Source organism: Protopterus annectens, chromosome 5.part1, assembly GCF_019279795.1.
Source record: "Protopterus annectens isolate FY-2018-M chromosome 5.part1, PAN1.0, whole genome shotgun sequence".
NCBI classification, from domain to species: domain Eukaryota; kingdom Metazoa; phylum Chordata; order Ceratodontiformes; family Protopteridae; genus Protopterus; species Protopterus annectens.
The window spans coordinates 116966495-116989628 of record NC_056736.1 but is presented as its reverse complement, the minus strand read 5'-3'; the positions used below and the strand labels follow the sequence as shown (position 1 = coordinate 116989628).

At 36.9% G+C, this 23134-nt stretch overlaps 1 protein-coding gene across 1 annotated transcript in view; it reads left to right on the top strand.

The window, feature by feature from the left end:
- The first annotated feature begins 22225 nt into the window (after positions 1-22225).
- Positions 22226-23134, top strand: part of SPRY2 (sprouty RTK signaling antagonist 2) — a 13472-nt gene continuing 12563 nt past the window's right edge. Inside the window, exon 1 of the mRNA XM_044072920.1 lies at positions 22226-22773. The gene's annotated coding sequence lies outside the window, so the exon portion shown is untranslated. The remainder of the gene's footprint in view (positions 22774-23134) is intronic.

The window sequence follows — 23134 nt, the reverse complement described above, 5'->3', positions numbered from 1 at the left end:
TAATTCATGGAGCAGTTCCCCAAAAATAGAATACTGCTTACATTATTCCAGTTAATGGGGGGTGCTTTCAAAAGTGAAAATTCCAGGCCAACAAGTTTAACTAACACTTTGGCAAGTGCTTTGAGACAATTATGGTAGATGTAATGCAAGACACTGCTGACAAACCATATTGTGATGTTCACTAGCATAGGTTTGCAATAGGTAGGTCTAATACTGCAAATAGTACTACAAATTAATATGTTTTTATACTAATATATTTAACTCATTGGATATGGATATAGATCTGCCAGATGATTTGACTTATTTAGATGTATCAAAGGCTTTTATTTAGTTCCTTACTGGCAAATTATGAAAGAACTAGAAATTCAATAACTAACTGGTTAATTGCCAGGACAACAAAATTACAGTATTACAGGACACCAGTCAAAGAAAATTACAACTTTTAGGGTTATCCCATGAGATTCAGTACTAGGCCATTTTATTTCATGTTTCATTTTTTTTTTGGGGGGGGGTGTTATTATTATTTTTATGCCCTCATTTCCATTTGTGGATAATTGCTGGGTATGGATGTTTTCTGACAAGGCTTAATATGAGATTCAAAACTATTTAAACACCCTATTTAAATGAGCACAGACTAATGGAATGCACTTCAATGAGTTCCAAGTGCAAGGTCCTGCATACCTGTAGATATAATGTAGGCTACTTGTATAGCACGATTAATGTTATAATAAAGGAGAGTTATGAATATGAAGACTTAGGTAACATCAATACTTTTCAAGGGCAGCTGAATAAAATATTGAGGAATCCTTTTTCTGTAATAAGAACATTATTAAGAATGATTTCTACAAGGGATGAACTGTCTATGATTCCATTCTATAAGACAATTAGTAGACCATCAATAGAATACGGTTCTGGTTTCTGAATATATCCATAATTGGATATATATTTTTTTCCTTTGGATTGGAAAAGGTGCAGACAATGCTTGCAAAAAGATTGGAAGACTGGTAAAACTATTTTATGAAACTAGACCAGGAAAGCTAAACCTTTCCTCTATTTACTACAGACAGTTAAGGGGAATGAGTCCAACTATGCAGTAGTATATATCATTATACCGTTGCAATCCAATTTATTTAAGAACTAGTGATGCTGTGATAGCTAAGAGTGAGCATCAGCCTTATGTGATTGTGAACAACATTTATGTATAGTCTTTTTTTGGGCCAAGACATTTACTCCAAGTAACTCATAATCTGGCATTTTATCAAGTGGTCTGAGCATGCCTATCGACTGTTCCTGGTTTCAAGAACGCCTCTGACTTTGCCTCATTTTTGCCCTCTCTGACAGAAAATACTTGACTTTCTGGTAAATCATTTGTGGACTGCAGTCACTCAATGCCAGACATTAGAGTTCCATGCTTCCTATTGCTCAGAAAATGCATGTTGAAGTGATACCTGTTGTTTTATTAAATTTTTGAGTGAATTTGAGTAATAATTAAGCATTGCCTGTGATATTGGGCCTTTGACCCCATTATTTTTGGCTTTGTCCCTGTTTTTTGAGCTCAGATGTTTTGAGCTATTAGTCTTGCTGTTTGTTCTCCAATAATCTCTATAAAGAGGAAAGAATAGTAACACAAAAATTTGCAAAAATATAAAGTGGTGCCAGTCATTATGAATGCTGTCTGCAGACAATTTACTATACCAGTAAAGATGAAGCAAATGTCTTAGATATTGCCTTGCTATTTGCTGTTTGAGTGCTGACTCTACTATATAATAAATGATGGATTTTCTACTTCTTACTATAAAGTAGTTTAGAATTTATGACAAAAGTCAAGAATTGTTAAGTAATTCATTTTGACTACTAATACATTTCAAAAACATGGCTATACAGACATGATTTTGCATATCATTTGATATGTATGTTTGTATATAGAGATAATTCTCTTATTCCCAATAATCATTAATCATAACAAATATTGCTTTTCATCTAATTGTTTCTAACAGCATTGAAACACCCACCTAACCAAATTCCCTTGCACTTTCTACTTTTTTTCAAAAGATCATTTCAGATGAAGAACATGTGTATATGTGTGTGGGTGGGTATATATATATATATATATATATATATATATATATATATATATATACATATACATAGATATATATATAGATATGGGTCACTGTTAGACCATCAAATTTACAAACTATCGAACACGGGTTTCAGAAACACACTTTAGCAAATGAACAGCCTGTCGAAACATCACTGAGTCGAATAGCAAATCGTCGAATGAAATAGCAGGCTGCAGCAGTATTTAAAGTATGGGAGAGTTTGTATTTTGTACGTTGTACTCATTTTAAATAGCAAATATGGAAGACTTGCCTCCGGGAGTGCTGGGTCGGAGTTATACCAGTACTTCATCTCAAAGAGGTAAAGAAATCCTTGTTTTGGATGACTATACATATAATTTGGAGAAGGCTACGAAGTGTAAGAAATATTGGTGCTGTACTAGGAAGTTGCTTGATAAATGCAAGGGTAGAGCGATTACTCTCTGTGTTACGTCTGGGGAGGAACTGTTCAAATCAGTAGGCCATGACCATCCAGGGTATCCTACACAGGTAGAGAAGTACAGCGTTGCTGTTGCTCTAAAGGAAAGGGCTACTCTTTCGCGTGATGCACCCTGTATTTTTGTGGATGATGCGATTGCATCTACTTCTTTAGAGTACACCCCTAGCTTGCCGAGTAAGCGTGCTCTTCTGCAGAAGGTAAGAACAGCAAGAAAGAAGTTACAACGGCAACCAAAGAAAGCAGGTTGGACTCTGCTGAATTTATATGTGTTGGAGTTCCAGCTTAAAGGTAGTACATTTGTGCAAAAGAAGAAATCTGATAAAAGCAATGATAATGTTGTAGTGGTATTTACTACACAAGGTAATTTGCAAGATCTAGCTAAGGCAGATATTTGGTTGATGGACGGAACTTATTTCATTAAAGGGGCAGCTTGCCATCAATTGTATACCTTTCATGATATAGTGAAATGTGGGGCCTTCAAAAGAGTTATGCCACTGCTATTCTGTTTAATGTCAAAAAAAGTCTTAAATCCTACAATTATATGTGGGACTGTGTGTTTGTTTGCTTAATGAACATGATTGCACCACTTCAGTGCGTTATATCTTTTGCAATTTTGAGATTGCTGCTGTAAGAAGCATTAGGAATAATGTGAGTGATGTGATTTGCAAAGGGTGTTTTTTTCACTTCGACAGGAATTTATGGAGAAAGTTACAGACCTTAGGGTTAGGGCTAGTTTACAATGGAGATATTTAATTCCAACTTGCTGTCAAAAAGCTTGCTGCACTTGCTTTTTTGGAGGTGCAAGATGTTGCGAGTACGTATTATCAGCTGAAGAGTTCGTTCCCTAATGATGGGAAGGAGTTATTGAAATATTTTGAGGAATGGTATCTCCTGGGAAAACCAAGGAGTTTCTCTACCAGATCTTTGACACAAATACAGTTTCCTCCTCTGTTTCCTGTTGAATTTTCGAATGTGTCTGTTTTGAATCACCTTTGTTTGCCTAGGACAAAGAATGCTGTTCAATCGTGGCATTGTCGCTTTAAATGTTTAACAGGGAAGTTTGTTTCTGATTTGTACACCTTTTTTTTTCTGATTTGTGCTATTTGCAGAGAGCAGAATAGGGATGATGAGTACCATATACGTATGAGTGTAGGCTGTCCAAAGTCACTGAAGAAAAGGGTGTTAATACTTCGTGAACAGCAGTTTGAAACAATTTTCTCTCACAGAGAAGAGTATTCTCACATGGAGTTTGTCTGTGCCATTGCTAATTTATTAAAAATGTGAAGTTTGATTTGATACATGTCACTGGGGTTTCACAGGTTGGATTTGTTGCGGATTTACTGTGAGGTTGCACTTTGGGTTTGTCTTCCACATTTGCTGCATTTAGTTTTGATGGTTTGTGTTTTGGTTGTATGTGATTTCGACAGGCTGTTCATTCGCTAAAGTGTGTTTCTGAAACCCGTGTCCAATAGTTTGTAAATTCGATGGTTTAACAGTGACCCATATATATATATATATATATACACACACACACACACACACACACACACACACACACACACACACACACACACACATGGAACTAAAACAGTGGCTCAAAGTATGTACTTCAAACATATGAACAAAACAAAGTGTATTCAACCAAGTCTCACTTTAATGAAGAGTTAGCACTTTAGTCCATATATCATATATGGATCTAGTTTATATGACAGACTTTTCAACATGTCAAACTTCATATGGGTGAGATCATATGATCAACATTTTGAAAAGTCAAAAAGACAAATGAACACCAGAAGCAGTGTTTTTGCAGGGAGAAAATCCCCCTGCACCTCTCACATCCCCTGCTAATTATTTATACCAACTCTAAGATTCCATTATAGTGGGGTGGGGGGGCAAATTTCCTTATCCCTACTGTACCACGATCTCAGAACAAACTTTCTGATTTTTTTAAATATCGATCATATGATCTCAACAATATGAAGTTTGACATTTTGAAAAGTCAGTCATCGAAAGGAGTCCCATTAAATAAATATATATATATATATATATATATATATATATATATATATATATATATATATATATGGTTCAGCTTTAGAAGGTCGAATGGCTGAAATCTCAAAAGACCATATGCTCGAAATTTCAGAAGCTAGACCTTCTGAATGGAGATCGGCATACAGTGCAGACCAGGAGATTTCCCTTTCTGCACTGTAGTGTGATCTCGGAGTTAGAATAAATAAGTAGCGGAGGGTGTGGAGGGTGCAGGGAGGCTTGCCCCACTGCAGAAACATTGTTTTGTGTTTTGTTGGGTTTTTTTTAGTTCCCTTTCAGAAGGTCAAGCTTCTGAAATTCGAGCATATGGCTTCGGCCATATGAATTTCGAGATTTCAGCCATTCGACCTTCTAAAGGGGAACTATATATATATATATATATATATATATATATATATATATATATATGTGTGTGTGTGTGTGTATGTGTATATAATATATATATTCATACATCTGGAAATATTTTAAAGAAGTATGCTAAATATGTTTACCAGGCAGATCATCCAGATATTTTTATCTTCCACTACTCTATGTGTGTCATTAATTATTTAACCCATACACATCTTCAACCATCCTAAGAGAGTAACAAAACTCAGTGCCATTCACACTAAAAGTTAAACACTAAATGTCACATACTCCACATACAACATAGACGCTTAAACCACATAAAAGGAGCCATGCCATGCCTAGATATATCAAACACTTGCAAATTACTTTTAACAATACAAAAATGTTAAAGTAATAAAAAAAAAAAAATCACAAACATAAACTGCCAATGTAAAAATAACTTCATCAGCAAAAGTGATAAGACTTCTAATTATATGCAGTATACAAAGTTAAAAAGTATACCTAAACTAGAAATCTAATGTATCTGAATATAACCCTCACTGTACTAGTTATTTATTTATTTATGCCTGTTAACCAGAGTAGTGACCTGATCCTCAACTGACTCATTTCAGCAACAGCTCAGGTATATAGCACACAGTTGCAAAAATACAAATGTTTTATATAGGAAATAAGACATTTCAGTGTTTTACACAATCATAGTAAATCTGTACAATTAGTACTGATGCAGAATTCAAAAGAGGACAATATGCAAAGCATAAGACACATACCTGAGGATATTAAGTGCAGAAGATTTGCTCTCTCTCTCTCTCTCTCTATATATATATATATATATATATATATATTTATAGATCTACTTCATATCATCGCATACCAAATCAGCAAACCACTGAATCTTGAGACCAAAATGCTGAACCATCTAATCAATGAAACTTTACAATGTTGAAAATTCACAACATTAAAAGACTACTGTACATGCGCCAACCTAAACACTTACAAATGTTACAAAACAATTAAAAATAACCACTAAACAAACTACTTTACACTTCACAATGCTTTTTGCATGGGGGCTGCACCCCCCATGCACCCCCATCACACACTACTAAACTTATATATACCAACTTTGAGATCACAATACAGGTGGGAAATGGCTCAATGTCCTGATCTGCAGTATACCACAATCTCCACCAACAATCTTTGCAACAGGTAAAGTATGAACAACTTGTAACCTTTATCTTAACTGTTCTCATAGCTCTGAGAAAATTTACCTATCAGGGCAGTTAGGCCTGTGCATGCATAGTAGTATTTCAATGTTCTGAATTTTCAACATTGTGATGTTTTACTGATTAGATAGTTCAGCGTTTTGATCTCAATGTTCTGTGGTTCACTGATTTGGTATATGATGATATGAAGGGGATCCGTATAGATATATATATATATATATATATATATATATATATATATATATATATATATATATATATATATACACACATATATATATATGTATATATACATATATATGGATTCACTTCATAATCTTGAAATACTGAAACATCGAATTTCAGTATTTCGAGACCATAAAACCGAATCCACAAAACACCAAAACATCAAAACCCCAAGCCCAAAATCGTGAAATTTAAAAACACAAACAAACCGCACACATCACACATACACCAAAAAACCCACATCACAATATAAAACACAAAACTACACACAAATACAACTCATACACACATAAGCAGGGGGGAAAGACCCCCTGCACCCCCATCCCCCCTACTTATATATACTAACTCCGTGATCGCACATACAAGAAACAAAAGCAAACTCACACATGCACATTCTCCAGTCCCTCACACACACATCAAACATATCAGCATATTTACATACAAACTACCTCCCACTCAAAACTCTTACCAAACACTCACTTGCCTAACATAACACCTAGATCCACACACAGCACTGCGCACCATCAACATACAAACCTGGAGACAACATAGCATAAGTCCATAACCGAGAATTCGAGATATTCGAATTCGGGATTATGAACTTTCACTATTCGGCTTTATAGTCTCGAGATACTGAAATTTGACATTTCAGTATTTCGAGATTATAAAGGGTTCCTATATATATATATATATATATATATATATATATATATATATATATATATATATATATATCTGCCTTTAGAGGATTGGGTCTTGGTTTTATTTGGGATCACATGATCCATGCATTCCTGAAGGTGTTCATAGAATGCGTTTATAAAGGATTCTGCGGTCTGGGCCGTATTTTCCACAGGCCCGGGGGCTTTGAAGGATTCCACCTCTGTTTTGAGGAGTGTGAAATTTGCTTTAGAGAAGTTTTTCACTGTGGTTTTCTGGGCAGGGGGTGGGGTCAGGATGTGAATATCCAGTGAGATTAGTTTATGGTCTGATCTTACCAGTGAGGGATACACTTCTGGTCTGGAGCATAGAGTCCCCATGTTGGTGATGATCAGATCCAGTATGTTTTCCCCTCTTGTGGGAGTGGTAACAAGTTGTTCCATAGCATTTGAGTTTATAAATTCTAGGAACTTTTGGGCTAGGGTGTTGGAGCTAGAGTAATGCTCCCAGTCTATGTTTGGGTAGTTGAAGTCGCCCAATATAATGGTGTTTGGAGAGACTTTCATATTTTCCAGTGTTCTCAGGAAGGCCGAGTGGGGTTCCTGGGTTTGGGAGGGTGGTCTGTAGCAGGCTATAAACTGGAAGGCAGTTTTACCCACTGTTAGTTGCACATGGATAGTCTCTGATGCTTCGTGCTTTGCCACCAACCTGGAGGTGTGGGTATCTTTGATGAATATCGATACTCCCCCTCCTTTTGTGGTTCGGTCCAAGTTTTGGGGCCGAAAAGCATGGTATGAGGTATAACCTGGTAGTGCTGGGGTGCTCTCGGGAGCCCTGAACCAGGTTTCTGTTACTGCATAGATATCAATGTTTTCCATGCTAAGGAGAGTTTCGAGTGCGTGCATCTTGAGGTTTAGACTTCTGGCGTTGAGTAGCATTACTCTTAGTTTCTTATCCCTTGTGATACCTATGGAGGTGGGTTTGTCTTTTGAGCCTTGCCTAAAAAAGGCACTATGGGGGTAGCAAGAGCCTTTGCCAATATCCGAAAGCCCAGGGCTGACAGGTGCAAGCCGTCCCTAGTGAAGCATCGTGGCTTGTCGAGCATATCATCCCAAGCTGACAGGCATTGGATCCCCTTTGAATGACACCAGTACTTAAGCCAATTGTTGAAATTGATCATCTTGTCTTCATATTGTGGCATCATTCTTGGTGAGGGTAAGATGCTACTCAAGGTCAAGGTCATACCGGCCTGGGCTACATGCTCAGAGAGCTCCTTTATGTCTCTTTTCATGTAGTCCAGGGAGGTAAGTCTCAGGTCATTCACACCAGCATGGACAATGACTGAGTCATATTTGTACTTGCCTTGGAGTGACCTGAGTGCTTGTGTTACCTATTACAAGTGTATCAGGTGTGTTGTTTAGTCTTAAGGGCTGTGACTGTTCAGCACACTGGCTTTGTGAGATATGTGTTGCACGTGTTTTGTTTTGTTTTGGGGTAGCGGCTGCTTGGGTGTCTGCTTTGGAGGTCTCTGCTGCTTCGGCAGATCTTTATTTAGAGCCTCCGAGTATGTTTTTGTGTGATTATGTGTTTGGTTTGCTGTCGTGGTAGGTCTATGTGAGACTGGAATTGTAGTGAGTGTGGTTTCCTTCTCCTCCTGACTGGTTATGCCAGTACTGAGTTGAGAGAGCTTAGCCTCCAGTTTGGCTATATGGTTGCATCTCTCACATGTGTTGGAATTTGTTGGGAGGAGGAGAGGGTTGTCTGTGTACATGAGGCAGTTGTAACATTGCCTCAAGATTCCCAGATTAACCAGCTGGACCGGAGAGGAGATTGACAACTGACCTTTGGACATGCTAGAATAATATTGGGAATTCCTTAATAATTGAAGACAAGGGCCAGTGGGGAGTGAGGGTGTAGTGCTTTTAATTTTTAGTGCTGACTTATATAATTGCTTTAGTGAGCAAGTGCCAGGTAACTTACGTGCAATGTGTTACAGGTAACTTAAATGCAAAACGACAAGCAGTAACTTTCTTTCAAGTGAAACAAGGAAATAAGTACAGTAAGCAATGCAGATATCACTAGTGATCCACAGAAGCGCTGAGAAGCCGCACATTAGGTGGAATTAGCGTTCCAGGGAAATAACAAGCAAACAAACAACAAGCATATAAACAAAGCTAGATTCAGCAGGCCTGGATCTAGTCTATGCTACAGCAAACAAGGTGTACCAATTTCAGTAAGATACAGTTCAAATATTCAGGCACTATAAACCTTTAACCAGAAATTCCCAGCTCAGAAGGGCAGAGTCCAGCCTCTTCTCCCACAAGAGTGCAGACCACAAACCTTAATGTAAAATAACTGGCCTGAAGCCCAAGTGCTTACACCAGAACTAATACACTTTAAGAATAACAGACACTAGGCTCTCAATCAGCAGTTCCCAACTTAGAAGGATGAAAGCTACCTGTCCTGCCAGCACAGTGCATGCCACAAACCTTCCTAATGTAAAACAACTGGTCTGAAGCCCAAGTACTTAATCCAAAAGACTTAGAATGATAGCTACACTTTAATCAAGCTACTACCAAGCAGTAATAAATACAATTGAATACTTTAGAGAATGCCTGGATTAGTGCTCAAGTTACACAAACAAAGCTAGATCCAGCAGGCCCGAATCCAGTCTATGCCACAGCAAACAAGGCGCACCAACTTCAGTAAGAAGCAGTTCAGATATGCATGCACTATAAGCCTTTAACCAGAAATTCCCAGATCAGAAGGGCAGAGTCCAGCCTCTCCTCCCACAAGAGTGCAGACCACGAACCCTCTTAATGTAAAATAACTGGCCTGAAAGCCCAAGTGCTTAAACCAGAATTAATACACTTTTAGAATAACAGACACTGAGCCCTCAGTCAGCAGTTCCCAACCTAGAAGGATGTAAGCTACCTGTTCTGCCACTACAGTGCAAACCACAAACCCTCTCAGTGCAAAACAACTGGTCCGAAGCCCAAGTGTTTAAACCAAAAGGCTTAGAATGAGTTACACCAAGCAGTAATAAATACAATTGAGTACTTTTAAGATGATGCAAAAGTAAAAAAAAGTAGGTAGAAACACAAGTACAGTAAAAGCAGATGAATTTTTTTTTTTTTTTCTGAACAAGTGCTGAGATCAAAGAAACAGATTTGAGTGCTGAAACTAGAAAACTGGCTAGTTATAAGAAAAAAAACTAAGCTAGAAGGCTTCCCTCCAACACAGAAGGGCTTGGGGGCTCAGAAGCCTACAAATAGTCTATACCACTTAACAGGAAAGACAGGAAACAAGCTTAAATTTTTTTTTCTGTTTCCCAGATGCTCTCTTTGTACACAGTAGGAGTGCCTGAAATCAGAAATCAAAATTTAGATTTTCTAGGTTTTGATTTGCTATGTCAGAAGAATTGTCACGTTGGTATTGCCTGAAAAAGGCACTATGGAGAAGGACAGTGTTTTAGCCAATATTTAAAATATTGAAAAGCCTAGAGGGGAGAGTTGCAGGCCATCCCTGGCAAAGCAGCATGACCATCTGCTTCCATGCTGAAATATTGCACCGCCTTAGAATGACACCAGAAATTAAGACAATTATTAAAGTTAATCATCTTCGATTTTGTATTGTGACATCATCCTTGGAGAAAGCAAAATGCTAAAACACAAAATCCAAGATGCTCCAAAACTAAAACAAATCCAAGGTAGAAGGTCACGAGCAGCAACTGTTTTATTTGGTAAAACCACTTAAAACCAAAACAAAAAAAATGACATATATATTAAGCTCTTTCATCCCTTATTGGAACTTCATCAGAATATAAAAAGAGTTAGGTTACAAAACTTTTATACACACATCCATGAGCAATGACAACACTTCCTTTGATGTTTCAAGAGGGAGCGTCTCCAACCATTCCTAGGCAAAGTAGTTTCACAATGCCATCTAGTGTTCGTAAGATCTAAGTGCACTTCATCTTGACAGTGTAATCTTGCAAGCCAATTAAAAAACTGTAAACCTTTTGTATGGAACAGATTATGTTTATATATATATATATATATATATATATATATATATATATATATATATATATATATATTAGTTTCTGTAAAAAATCTTTGATAAAAAAATAAAAATCACATTAAAATGAGAAATGTGTAGTACTTTAACCATGTTAAACCTATGTTTAAAATCGTATACATAAAAATCGCTCCAAAAAACCTAGTACCTAAAAACAACTCAACATTCAGTGCATGCAATAAGATGGAAAAAATATTAAAACCAATTGTAATGGGCAATAGGGGCATTCAGTTAAATAGCATATAAAATGCATGTCATACATCATTTCCTTGAAAGAGCTTGAATAGGAGGGAAAAATGTGTGTTAAATATAAAGTTCACATAAATAGCTTTATTATATAAAAAGGGTACTTAAAGTGCAAACCCATACCAAAGGGGCCAGAGGTCTTATTGTGCCATTTGCCCCTATCTCTGTTTCATTAATTAGTCAATGCTTTAAATTTCAAAAGGGTTGCAATGGAACAAGACTCATTAAGTCCAGGCCAACCATGGGCATTCAATGTCAGTTGCCAATATAATTCCCTTACTTCCAATAACTGTAACTCATGCCCTCCTTTAATCCTTCTATAACTATGAGCTTAAAAGTGTGACTTTCGTTGTCCAAAACAAATCTTGCCAAGGCATTGTTGGGGGTTCCTTTTGTTGATATTATACAGGTGTTCGTAAATTCTTTCCTTCAAAAGAAAGTAAAATGCCACTCAATGTTAGGCTCATACCAGCCTGATACATATATTCCTAGCACACTATCATATCTCTCTTCATATAATTTAGGGAGGTATGTCTCAGGCTTTTACACCCACATGGACTATGTCTGATACCATGCCATGGAATATGTTCATGCTTGGATATACATAAAGCTCTTATCTGTTAGTATGCCATAGTCTGAACAGTATGAGCACACGTGTGTGCAGTATTGAACAGGATGCCATGTAAAGCAAAGAGAAACAATGTGCAGTAGCAAGTTGGTGGTAGATCATACATACTAATACTGTGATGGATTGTGAAACAGCAAGCATACACACACACACACACACACACACACACACACATATATATATATATATATATATATATATATATATATATATATATATATATAAATGCATGCATATGCACATGTGTGTATATGTATATCTACATATATCTATATTTATCAATATATGTATGATATATGTATATATAATGTATGTATATATACACACACACACACAAATATATATATATATATATATATATATATATATATATATATATATATATATATATATATACACATATATGTATTCACACAGGCATATTTAGTTGTATATGATCATATGATAAGCCGTTATACTACAAGTACATTAATGACATATCAGCAAAATGATGTAATCAAATGTGCTTACATCATGCTTGTAACACTTCTTTCCAGACAGCATATCAGAAAACAACATTATTTTAACTGTTTTGGCAGGGGGGTGGGCCTGCACTTCTTCTCCCCCAACATTTAAGAAGAAATTTCTAAGCAGTACTCACTAACATGCGGGACTCACTTCATCCAACATCCACAATTCAACAAATCTAACATATGACTAATTATACAAGTGCCTAATTCCATGCAGATACTTCTTTTGTCTGTAAAATGCAATATAATACAACAGGCTCATGCATCATAGTCTCTTTCAAACAACCTAAAACAATCACAGATTCCCTTTCAGTATCCATCAGTCATTTTCTTAAAAGTATGTGTTTTGTCACTCAGTCTTGTCTGCACAGGAAGTATACATTCAAGGACTCTTTTAGAAAACAAAATTGCAAATATGGTTGTTTTATTTGTATATCTTAATAACCTGTTTTTTTAAGATATCTGTTCTTTTTTTTTTGTCCTAGATATTCCCACATGAGATTATCTTTTTGTTGCATTAGAAATTTGAAAAAGATTATCTCTATGGTAAATAAACTTTAATGAAAATATCCCCATGTGACCTAAGCATCTTTTATAGTCTAAGCTCACTACTTACTTAAAGAGCTTTGCAAAATAATGTTATACTGCCTTGATATTTCTTAAAGGCTTCTTTATAAATGGGGGCAAAAGGTTTTCCATGTTCCTCCCCTAGGTAGCTCCATTTTCCTTTGTTACGTTATATCCCCTATCCCTTTAAGACTACTTCTATACAACAAACCTTTCTATCTCTCTTCCTCAATTACCTTCATTCTAGTTTTTTTCTGATTGTCCCACTTTATCCATGTCCTTTTAATACCTCCTACCGCTGTCTTATAACCAGGTTCTGTGTCAGTAAGTTTCCTAGTATTCTTACCCTCACTATCCTTGACTCATCAGCTATACAATGCCTATATCCCTCTTCTAGCTTTAACTATTATCTACCTACTAACTAATGTTTAACACTTCTTACCTTTGTTTTATTTATTCCTAACATCTATATTGAAACCTTCCTTACCCATGTCTTATAAGTCATATATAATGCATGTTTGTCACATATATTGCACAGGAACTCTTTGCATACCAAATGTTTTATACTTGGAATTTAATATCATGCGTAATGTCACTACAGAAGAAATACCTGTTTTTTCTTTGTATATTGTCACTGCAAAACAATTACCTACTAGTATATAGATGTCTTAAGAACTATCTGGTAATGCATCCTTGTAAAATATTTGTGTTTTTTTTTTTTTTCATGAGTATCCTAAATGTATCTGATGGAGCATTTCTCTCCATGACTCTTCTGAAAGTAGGCTTTGCCCAGTCAGACTTATCCCTGTCAGTGAAGAAAAATACATACGCGAGCAAACAAATAAATAAATAAATATACTGCTTATTTTTAATTTTGGTATAATAAAACTATAGAATATATGTATGTTTTTATAATAGCAGTCCTTGCATTAATATATCTCCTGATGCATCTTGTTAGCTTATGAAAGTATTTTCATATGCTCTCTATACGCACCTTAAAGTTTATGTTCCTATCCACCATAATATCAGGATCATTATAGGTATTAATAGACTCAGTTTCTATACCTGATAAATAATAGTGATTGTCAGTTGTAACTCTACCCTTGAAAATTAATTGTGTTTTGTTACTAACCATATTGTCTGACACTGCCCAATTATTTAGCTTGCCTAAGCAAATTTTATGATATTCCAAATAAGCAGTAGCATTGCCAGTTTTAATATTGTCTATAATTGACAATAATAAACATCAATGGGACTGTTGAGATCCATAATGCATAAACCAAATAAGTATGAGCCAAGAACTGATCCCCGAGTAGCACCCTCACTGCCACCCATTGGTTTACCCTATGACTTTCTAGCTGAATTTGTAAACTCACTTTTCTAATTTCTCGAAGATTTTTGGGTTTCTAATACCATGACAGGAATGGACCCATGCCTAAGTCAAAGTATAATTAAAGTTCATGAAATTAGTATTGTTTCAGTCTATGATGCTAGCCAGATGTTCTTTGCTGCACCCGCAATGTGCCCAGTAATGACTCCTTCTGCAATTCGTAAGGAGTTACATGTAACAGTAACTTATCTAAGTACGATTGTAAATTCTTTTTTATAAGACCCTTTGCTCCTACTACTACTGGAACTGTCTGGGTAAATATATTAATGTGCTATTCAAGCAAAATTGATAGACTAGGCCCGCAAAACTTTGAATACCATTCAAAATAAGCTGTGCCATTCAGCAATGCTACCACATTTTATGGTCTGTTTCCCAGTAAGACTTAATGATGTGAGTGGAGGCGTCCACTTAGAAGAATTTGGATGCTATGCCAGGCTCGCCTAGCTGCAGAAGGAATGTTATGTAATGATGGATCTATATGATTCAGAAACATGCCAAGTTAGTGCACCTTATTACTTAAATACTGTGTATTCTGAGCTAACCTGAGCACGTGGCATAATGCCACAATGAAAATATGATAGCACCCAACTCCAGAAAACTAGGTGTATGTTGGATGTTGTAAAGCATACATAACTTTCACAACTTTGTTATGCATACATTTATTTATTTTTATTTCTGTATTTATTTTACTGGGGTAGTTCACTGATCACAATAGACAATTTGCAGGCACAGCCTGAGTGAAGAAATTCACAAAGAAATAAAATAGAGCAAATTCACAAACAGAATAATGACATAAGGTAAATGATCCCATAGACAATTGATACAATATGTAAATATTAACCGAGCAGGAAAAAGGTGTGAATTAATGTTAGCAGTAAATATGAGAGTGAAGCAGGTGAGAACAAAGTATCAAAGTAGGAGTGATGCAGGTCAGGAGGGAGTTAGGTTATGTATCCAGTGGAAAAACACTTGCAATTAGATTTTTGATGGAGGTGTTCTTTAGGCTGAGCTTTGAATGTAGGGAAAGAGGCGATTTCTTTTAGGTGAGGGGGAGAGACTGACACAGTTTGGGTACAAAAATGGATAAGGAATGCTTGATACAGTGAAGTTTCATTTGAAGTGTCTGGAGTTAGGGAGTTAACTGGGACAGGTTGCAGATTTGTAGGGGGTGGGTTTATTATGGAATATAGTTGCAAGAGATAAGAGGTACCCGGTTGAAGTAGTTTGAAAAGAAGAGACCCTTGGACTAGTTTAACCCTGTAAGAGACATGTAGCCATTAGGCTTTGGAGACGGTAGTGCAGTGGTGTTCCTGAAGGTGGGGGGGGGGCAGGAAATGAATCGGCAGAATTTGTTTTCAGTAGACTGCAGAGCAGATGAGCTTTTGTTTTTTAGATGCTATGGCTATGATGGGGACCCTGTATTCAAATTAAGCAAGGAAGACTACTTCACCTATTGTACAGTAGCTATAACTGGTCTGGAGAGTAAGGCAGATATTTTACAGGCCCCAAATATTATTATATAACCTGCTATTATGGGGGCTGGAGCATGCTATGGGCAAGTTATAATTTCTCCCAAAAAATATTTTTAAGGTGGCCCTACTGCTGTTATGGGACAACATCCGAACAGATGCTATAGTGCATGCGCATGGTCCTTCCCAGCCATGATGAATGCGGTATCGATTTTTTCCTTAGCCAAAAAAATGGAATACTCTTCCTCCTTCACTACAAATTATAGAAAACCTTGACAACTTCAAAATCCAACTCCATTCCTACTTGTTCTCTAATTGGAAGTGCAACTGCACTCTCCCCACCAAGCCATCTACTCTTTCTACTCTAATTGCATTTGCATGCTACTTCTACTTCTAACAACTTTGCTCCCCTGGATTTTACCTATTCTTTAGTGCTATCTTGTGTATATAATGTATATATTATAAATAATTTGCTTTCCCTTTTCCCCTGTCCCTAACATTTATAATTGTTCTGCCTTTCTGCCATAATAATACCCAGACTCTATTTCTACCTTTGAAACACCCATGTCAACATATGACTCACATGCTATACAACTACTGTACCTCATAATGTCACTGACTTATAACGTATCTGTATCCATGAATCTTAATCTTATCTGTTGTATCTCAATGTACCTGTATCCTTGAATCTTAATTTTATCTGTTGTATTAAATTGTTTACTATGTAAGGTGGAGCTTTTCTCCCCGGGCCTCCACTGAAAACGGGCTCCTGAGCCCAGTGGATCACCCTGGTCATCAAACTGAAATAAATAAATACATTTTGATACTACTCAACCTGTATGTGGGAACTGGCTTGGTGGACATTTTTTCTAGAGAAAGATAATTGACTACAGTACCAGATCCCGCCTAGAGGTGGAGCCTTTGCACTGTCATGCATGCTGCTTGAATGTGATGCTCCATTTTTATGTTTTATGTAGTTGTGTGAGCTTAAATTCCAATTTGGAATCTGATATAGGACTCCCAGATGCCTCAGTGCCCTTCTTGGCTTGAGGTATTCCTGAGCTCTTCTTTGGAATCAAGGGGTTTATAAGTGCTTAGGGTAACATGCTACTCAAGCACAGATTGTTTTAGAATGTGGCTCTCTTTTTTTTTAAAAAGATGCAGAGGAGAACAAGGGAGGTACTGGGGATAAGGCTAACATATGCTGGCTATCCTGCTTGGATGCAAACATTTTGCTGAATACTAGTCATCCAACAAGAATGCAACAAGATTTGTTAGAAGGAGGTACTCTGCTTCAGATTTCAGTGCAGAACAGCTCAAGAGGTGTTAAATATTGCTGCTAGGCCATGGACTCAAGTACAAATGGTAATACTATACATGGCTAGAGAAAGAAAAGGGTTTGAAGAGTATCCCATCGATAATTGTCAGGTAACATTATGCTATGGAAGGATGGTTTAAATATATGTTACCTTTGTCCAAACAAGACATACCAAAGACATGCAGTAGATGGATTGGGCACTCTAAATTGGCTATAGATGTACGTGTGAGTTTGTGGTACAGAAGAACAGCCATGGCAGGGCTAACCACCCAGTGGTGTGAACCCTGGCTCTAGATAATTGTCACCATTAAAATCACGTCCCAACCCCATGTGTAAAAATGGGAAAAAGGGGTGGTGGATGGATGGATGGATGGATGGATGGATGAATGGATTAGTCACCCTCAAAGATTTAATTTGTTCCATGTGTCAAGAAAGTGGGCAAGTTAGTCAAAATCTAGAGTACAGACTTACTGTGTACTGAATATGTAACAGCCAATCCATCAGATGACTATTTTCTTAACAGTTTTTTCAGGCAGTGGTTACACTGTGTTCTCCTTTAAATGTCGATAGTCCCTACCTCATTTAACAAATCTCTGTCTATACATACTCAGCAGTCTTCAGAAAAGGAATACTGCGACAGCTGGCAGAACAGCAAAATGGACATTACTGTATTCACTGTTTTGTCTGTGCTGTCCTGGTTTTATGGCTATATATATATATATATATATATATACATCACGTTTCTATCAATTCATCTGGCAGTATAGAAATAAAGAAATAAGACTAGTGGGCCCACTAACATACTTTCCAAAAACATTAAAAAGTGTAAAGTAGTGATATTATGAAGTGTTTCTTAGAGGTAATCTGTATTCCTCTCTTACTTGTGTAGTATGTATTATTATATGTGCAAATGCATTCCCTTGCACAGTCCCCTAAGTGGCACACACTGACTTTCTATTTTTGTCTCCCCACTCCTGTATTTGATCCATGCAGAGATTCCTGTAGTACAAACCATGTACTTAGCTACATGTCCCTCCAACCATCCTACTGTCCATACACTTGTTTGGTTTAGCTGTCAGACATGGACATACTTAACAAAATGTACGTATACATTTTAATATTTTATGATATGTGATGTTTTGGAAAGGTTGCAGCTTAACTTCATTTTTTCCTAATGAAACTTTTCATGTTTCAGAGATTTAAAACAAATTAAAGAGGTAAACACTAGACAGGAAACAGCTAGGATAAATACTCCACCAAGGTAAAATAAAGTCATAAAAATCCACAAATAGATGGTGAAGTAACCAAGGCACAGAATGTCCTGGTTTAAACACAGTCCAAGAATGAATGAAACATAGGTAAAATCCAAGGTAAATTTATTCACTCAGGTAAGCGCTTTCATGATACACACATCGCTTCTTCAGACCTTCAAACAAACACATCCTAGCCAAATATACTTAAACAGTAATCAAACCAATTAAATCAAACCAATTAATACTTAAAGTAAAACCAGTCATTCAAAGTACAAAGTCATACTAGAAAACATTTCAAGTATAAATACGTAATGAACATTGTAACATAAAATGCATTCATTAAAAACAATTAAAATATATATTTAATATGTTTCTCTGTCTTTCATTAAAATAATTTAATTTCATGTTTCAGAGATTTAAAACAAATTAAAGAGGTACTTTACTATTTGGAAGTGGAATCCCACATGAAAAAAGCTGCTATAACTAATTATCTGTGAATTGTTTTGTTAGACACTTGTTGTTGTCTTTCTGCTTCGGTAACTCCGGTCCGCTAATGATTGGCAGTAGATTTTGACGAACGCTGAGGTGCCAGCTTGACGTTTAACCTTCAATGAAGGCATGCCCATTTACGCATGTCTTTCGAACGCCACCCAACCACGGGGAGGGCATGCAGACTCAACACAGAAGGCACTCCCCGCACTCCAGCCGAGAATCGAACGGGAGAACCTCTTGCTGTGAGGCAACAACGCTACCTCTGCACCACCGCGGATTGTTCAGTTAGACACTACAAATGAGAATTCTGCCCATGAGACACAACACAGTTAACTTTACGGAGACACAAACAGAGGCAACAGACTATATATCATTATGTAGAAAAAATGATATAAAAGTAGGCTGAATATGATTATGAAAATAAAATGCTAAAACAAAACTGAAATACTACATAGAGGTGTTACTTCAGACTATTTGCTTGACAAAATGTAAAAATGTTTTCAGGGGATTACCTCCTATGTTGTAGTTTGCAGGTACTCTGTTTTTTCCAAAGGGGATTACTATGCATTTTTTTGCATTTAGCTTGAGACCATGGCTTTGACACCATGCATCAGTCTCATTTAGGCCCTTCTGGAGGATCTCCATGTCGGCATCCATGTGCTCCTCATCTGGGTAACTTCGTTTTTCTTTGTTGTCTCATAGATTCATACTAAGTAATCAGTCTGCAAAAAATTACTTGTTTACCCAATAAGCAGAAAGTGTATAAAGGTAAGAATCAAACCCTATACCCTGTGTCTGCAAAGTAAACATCATAACCATTACACAAAAAAAACCCTCTCCCTTTATAACTCCCATCCCCTTCTAAACAACAAAACTTTCTACTACACCTTCTTATTTACCTTCCAATATTAAGCCCCACTTTATATTTCAATTTCTTTATGAAAGAAACAGTTGAACCCCCATAAAGGGAAGGCATTCAAAGAGCTAGATTTGCACACATCTACCCCCCCCCAACACACACACACAGAACGTACTTCTCAGCTGTCCAGATTTGCACAGAATGTCCAGATTTTTGCCTCTATATCCTTCAGAAAAGGCATACTGACATAATCTGATGTTTTAGCAACTTTCTAAGTTTATAACAACAATATTTAAAATGTGTCTATATTTTTGGGCCTCTGTCCCCATCCATCCACAATCCCTCTTTTCCATTTTGTACCCTCCCCCCCCCCATTATTTTGGGCCTTGTCCAGATTTCTTGCACTAAAAGTTTGAGAGGTATGAACAAACAAACTTAGAAAGTGTATATAATAACATGTTCGTATTACTGTGTGTTTACTGAAGGATATTAAGTGTAAAACTCAAATGGTTGTCATGTATCCAATCATGTGCAACAAGATTAAGACAGTTCTGTCATTTTGCAGGTTCTGAGAACAACAAAAATTCAACACCTGTTTCAAGGAACAAATGCAGCTATATCAAAAGCAGTGCAGAACTAATTCTATTTTGGACTTAGATTAACTTTTATACAGAGTTTAAGTCATGATTCAGTTAACTTGCCTAGCATTAGTGAGTTAATATTAATTTCAGATACAGCTATATAGAACTGCTTCAAGAAGAAAAACAGCAGCCAGTGACTGACTCTCTAATGGCCTTGGTGTGAGCACTGATGTTCCCGATGTTCACTACTTATAGTTACAAATGTTTATTTTTAGACTTATGTAAGTACATAAATGTGATCATTCTGCTGAATAGCCCATGTCTTTTTGCTATTTTTATTTGCTGTTTGTTTACTGATTTTCATCCCAGTGTGCTGTTTTTTTCTTTGTTTTTTTTTTTCACTTTTAAACATTTTCTAATTTTATGTTCTCATATCTGGTGTTTCATTTTTGGTGTGGTTTGCTTTCACATTTTATCTTGCATTCTACCAACAGTTTATGAGTTTTTTTTTTTTTTTTTTTTACATTTTGCAAATAAATGTACTATTTCTGTCAGTAAAAGGTCAAGAAAGATTCTGAAACATTGGAAGACAGTAGGCAGATGGGTATTTATGCATTCCATGAGATAGTTTTGATTATTATGGAACTACTGAACGTTGTTTTTAGAGGCGTCTTCAAAGTGTAGATTTGCCACATACTGGAGTTGTGTTCAGAATAATAACCCCGTGCCTGCCGTTAAGTGAATGTGTGAAAAAACAGCAGTATTAAAGAAAACCATACATCTCAACCTCTCAGCACAACAAACCTGGACAAAGCCGGAAATAATGGAGGGGCAAAGGCCCCAAAAATAGGACAGATTTTAAATATTGCTCTTATAAACTTAGAAAGTGTCTATAATAACATGTTCGTATTACTGTGTGTTTACTGAAGGATATTAAGTGTAAAACTCAAATGGCTGTCATTATTTACTATTATTTAGTCACTTCAGTCGTCAGAGATTTGCCAGAAAACCGCAAATTTTGAGGAACAGACCGAAAATATGAGGTAAAAATCTAGACAGTCTGCGAACATTTGGACGATTGAGAGGTAAAACACTAAAGTACTTGACAGATGCAGCATACCACTGTCTTTCACATTCTTGCCACAGCATCATGTTTTGGTAACGTGTAAAGTGACAATAAAACAATAAGAGGACATGTCTATCAACTATGGATGTTATGGGGTCATATTTTTGCTCTATACTACTGATCCTTATATACCACTGTAATTTTTTGGAAAAAAAATGTAATGGACAATAGTCACTTATACATTTATTTAACTTTAGAAACTACATGCTAATTCACAAATTCTTATTCTGCCTACTTCTCGAGTTAAACTGTCTCTAATTGTTCACGATTATTTGTGGATGTGCCCCCAATTTTGGAGGCAAGGAGTTAAAAGCTATGCAATACACGAGTCTGCATTCACTTCCTAACACATCACCCTGCGTTAATGTTTCACCCTTTTAAGTAATTACATAACTATTTCCAATAATGCGCAGCCATGAAATCTTTATAAATACAGTTCGGCTTATACTGCAGTCATCGCTAGTTGGGGGCCCCATCGCCTCCTTACATGACAAGTCGCGCAGGCATTTCCCATTTAAATGCTGGCGGCTCGTCGGAGGTGCTGCAGCCGCTGGCAGAGTAACATGAATGTGTGAGAGAATGTAGCCCTATGGAGCCAATGAGCAGGGACCGGATGCGATATATCCTCTGGGACAACAACTGTTCTGTTCCTCCTCACATCCACATGACGCCATTTGTTGCATGCATACACAGAGCCCAACCTACCTCCGGAAAGAAAGCTAGGAGGCTGAGTTGAGCCTAGCTCAGATCTCATTCAGCCTAAATACACAACACTAGTTCACTCCTTCACTATCCCCCTCCCACCTAACCATTGCAGAAGGGAAACCCGACAACAACGACCAGTAGCAACACATCGTGCAGGCTTTTTGGCAGTTTGGGAAGACAAACGAATTGTTCTAGTGCATTGGATTTGCTGCAATAGTTTATTTTTCATAAAGTTTTTTTGGCAATCACATTCTACCATCGTGTTCATTGCAGGAAAGTAGGGATTCTTGTTGCTGCATAGAGGAATTGCATACATCGAAGAGGCTTGTAATTGGGATCGCTTGGACTTAACTTTTGAGGATTTGTTGGGACTATGCAAATCGAACGAAACTTGGTCTGTATTAGGAGTTTGTTGGATTACTTTGAATAGTGCGAAGTCACAGTAAAACGAAAAAAAGGGACTGGAACTTGTGCAGCGTTGTGATCACGGTGAGCATTTTCTTTTGCTATGATGGCACCCGTGCTCTTTTGAATTTTTTAAAATCTTGAGACTTTTTTTTGGGGAGGGGGACAAGGGAGCCTTGTGCTTTACTTGTCTTTCACGGGCAGTGGTCATGAGTGAGAGGAAACAGACAAGGAGAATGTGGAAGTCGAATATCATTTTTCATTTGTGGGAGGGGGTCTGGATGGCACTTGGCGCATCTGTTTTGTTGCAAAGTGACTTTTGCTTTGAGCCCCTGCAGCAACTCCGCGCCATTGGGGCAGTTTAGGGGGGCGTCAGTCTTGCTCTCTTCCTCTTGAGTCTGCTGCAAATTGTTGATGTGTTCCTCATTCACAGAGATCTGGAAGT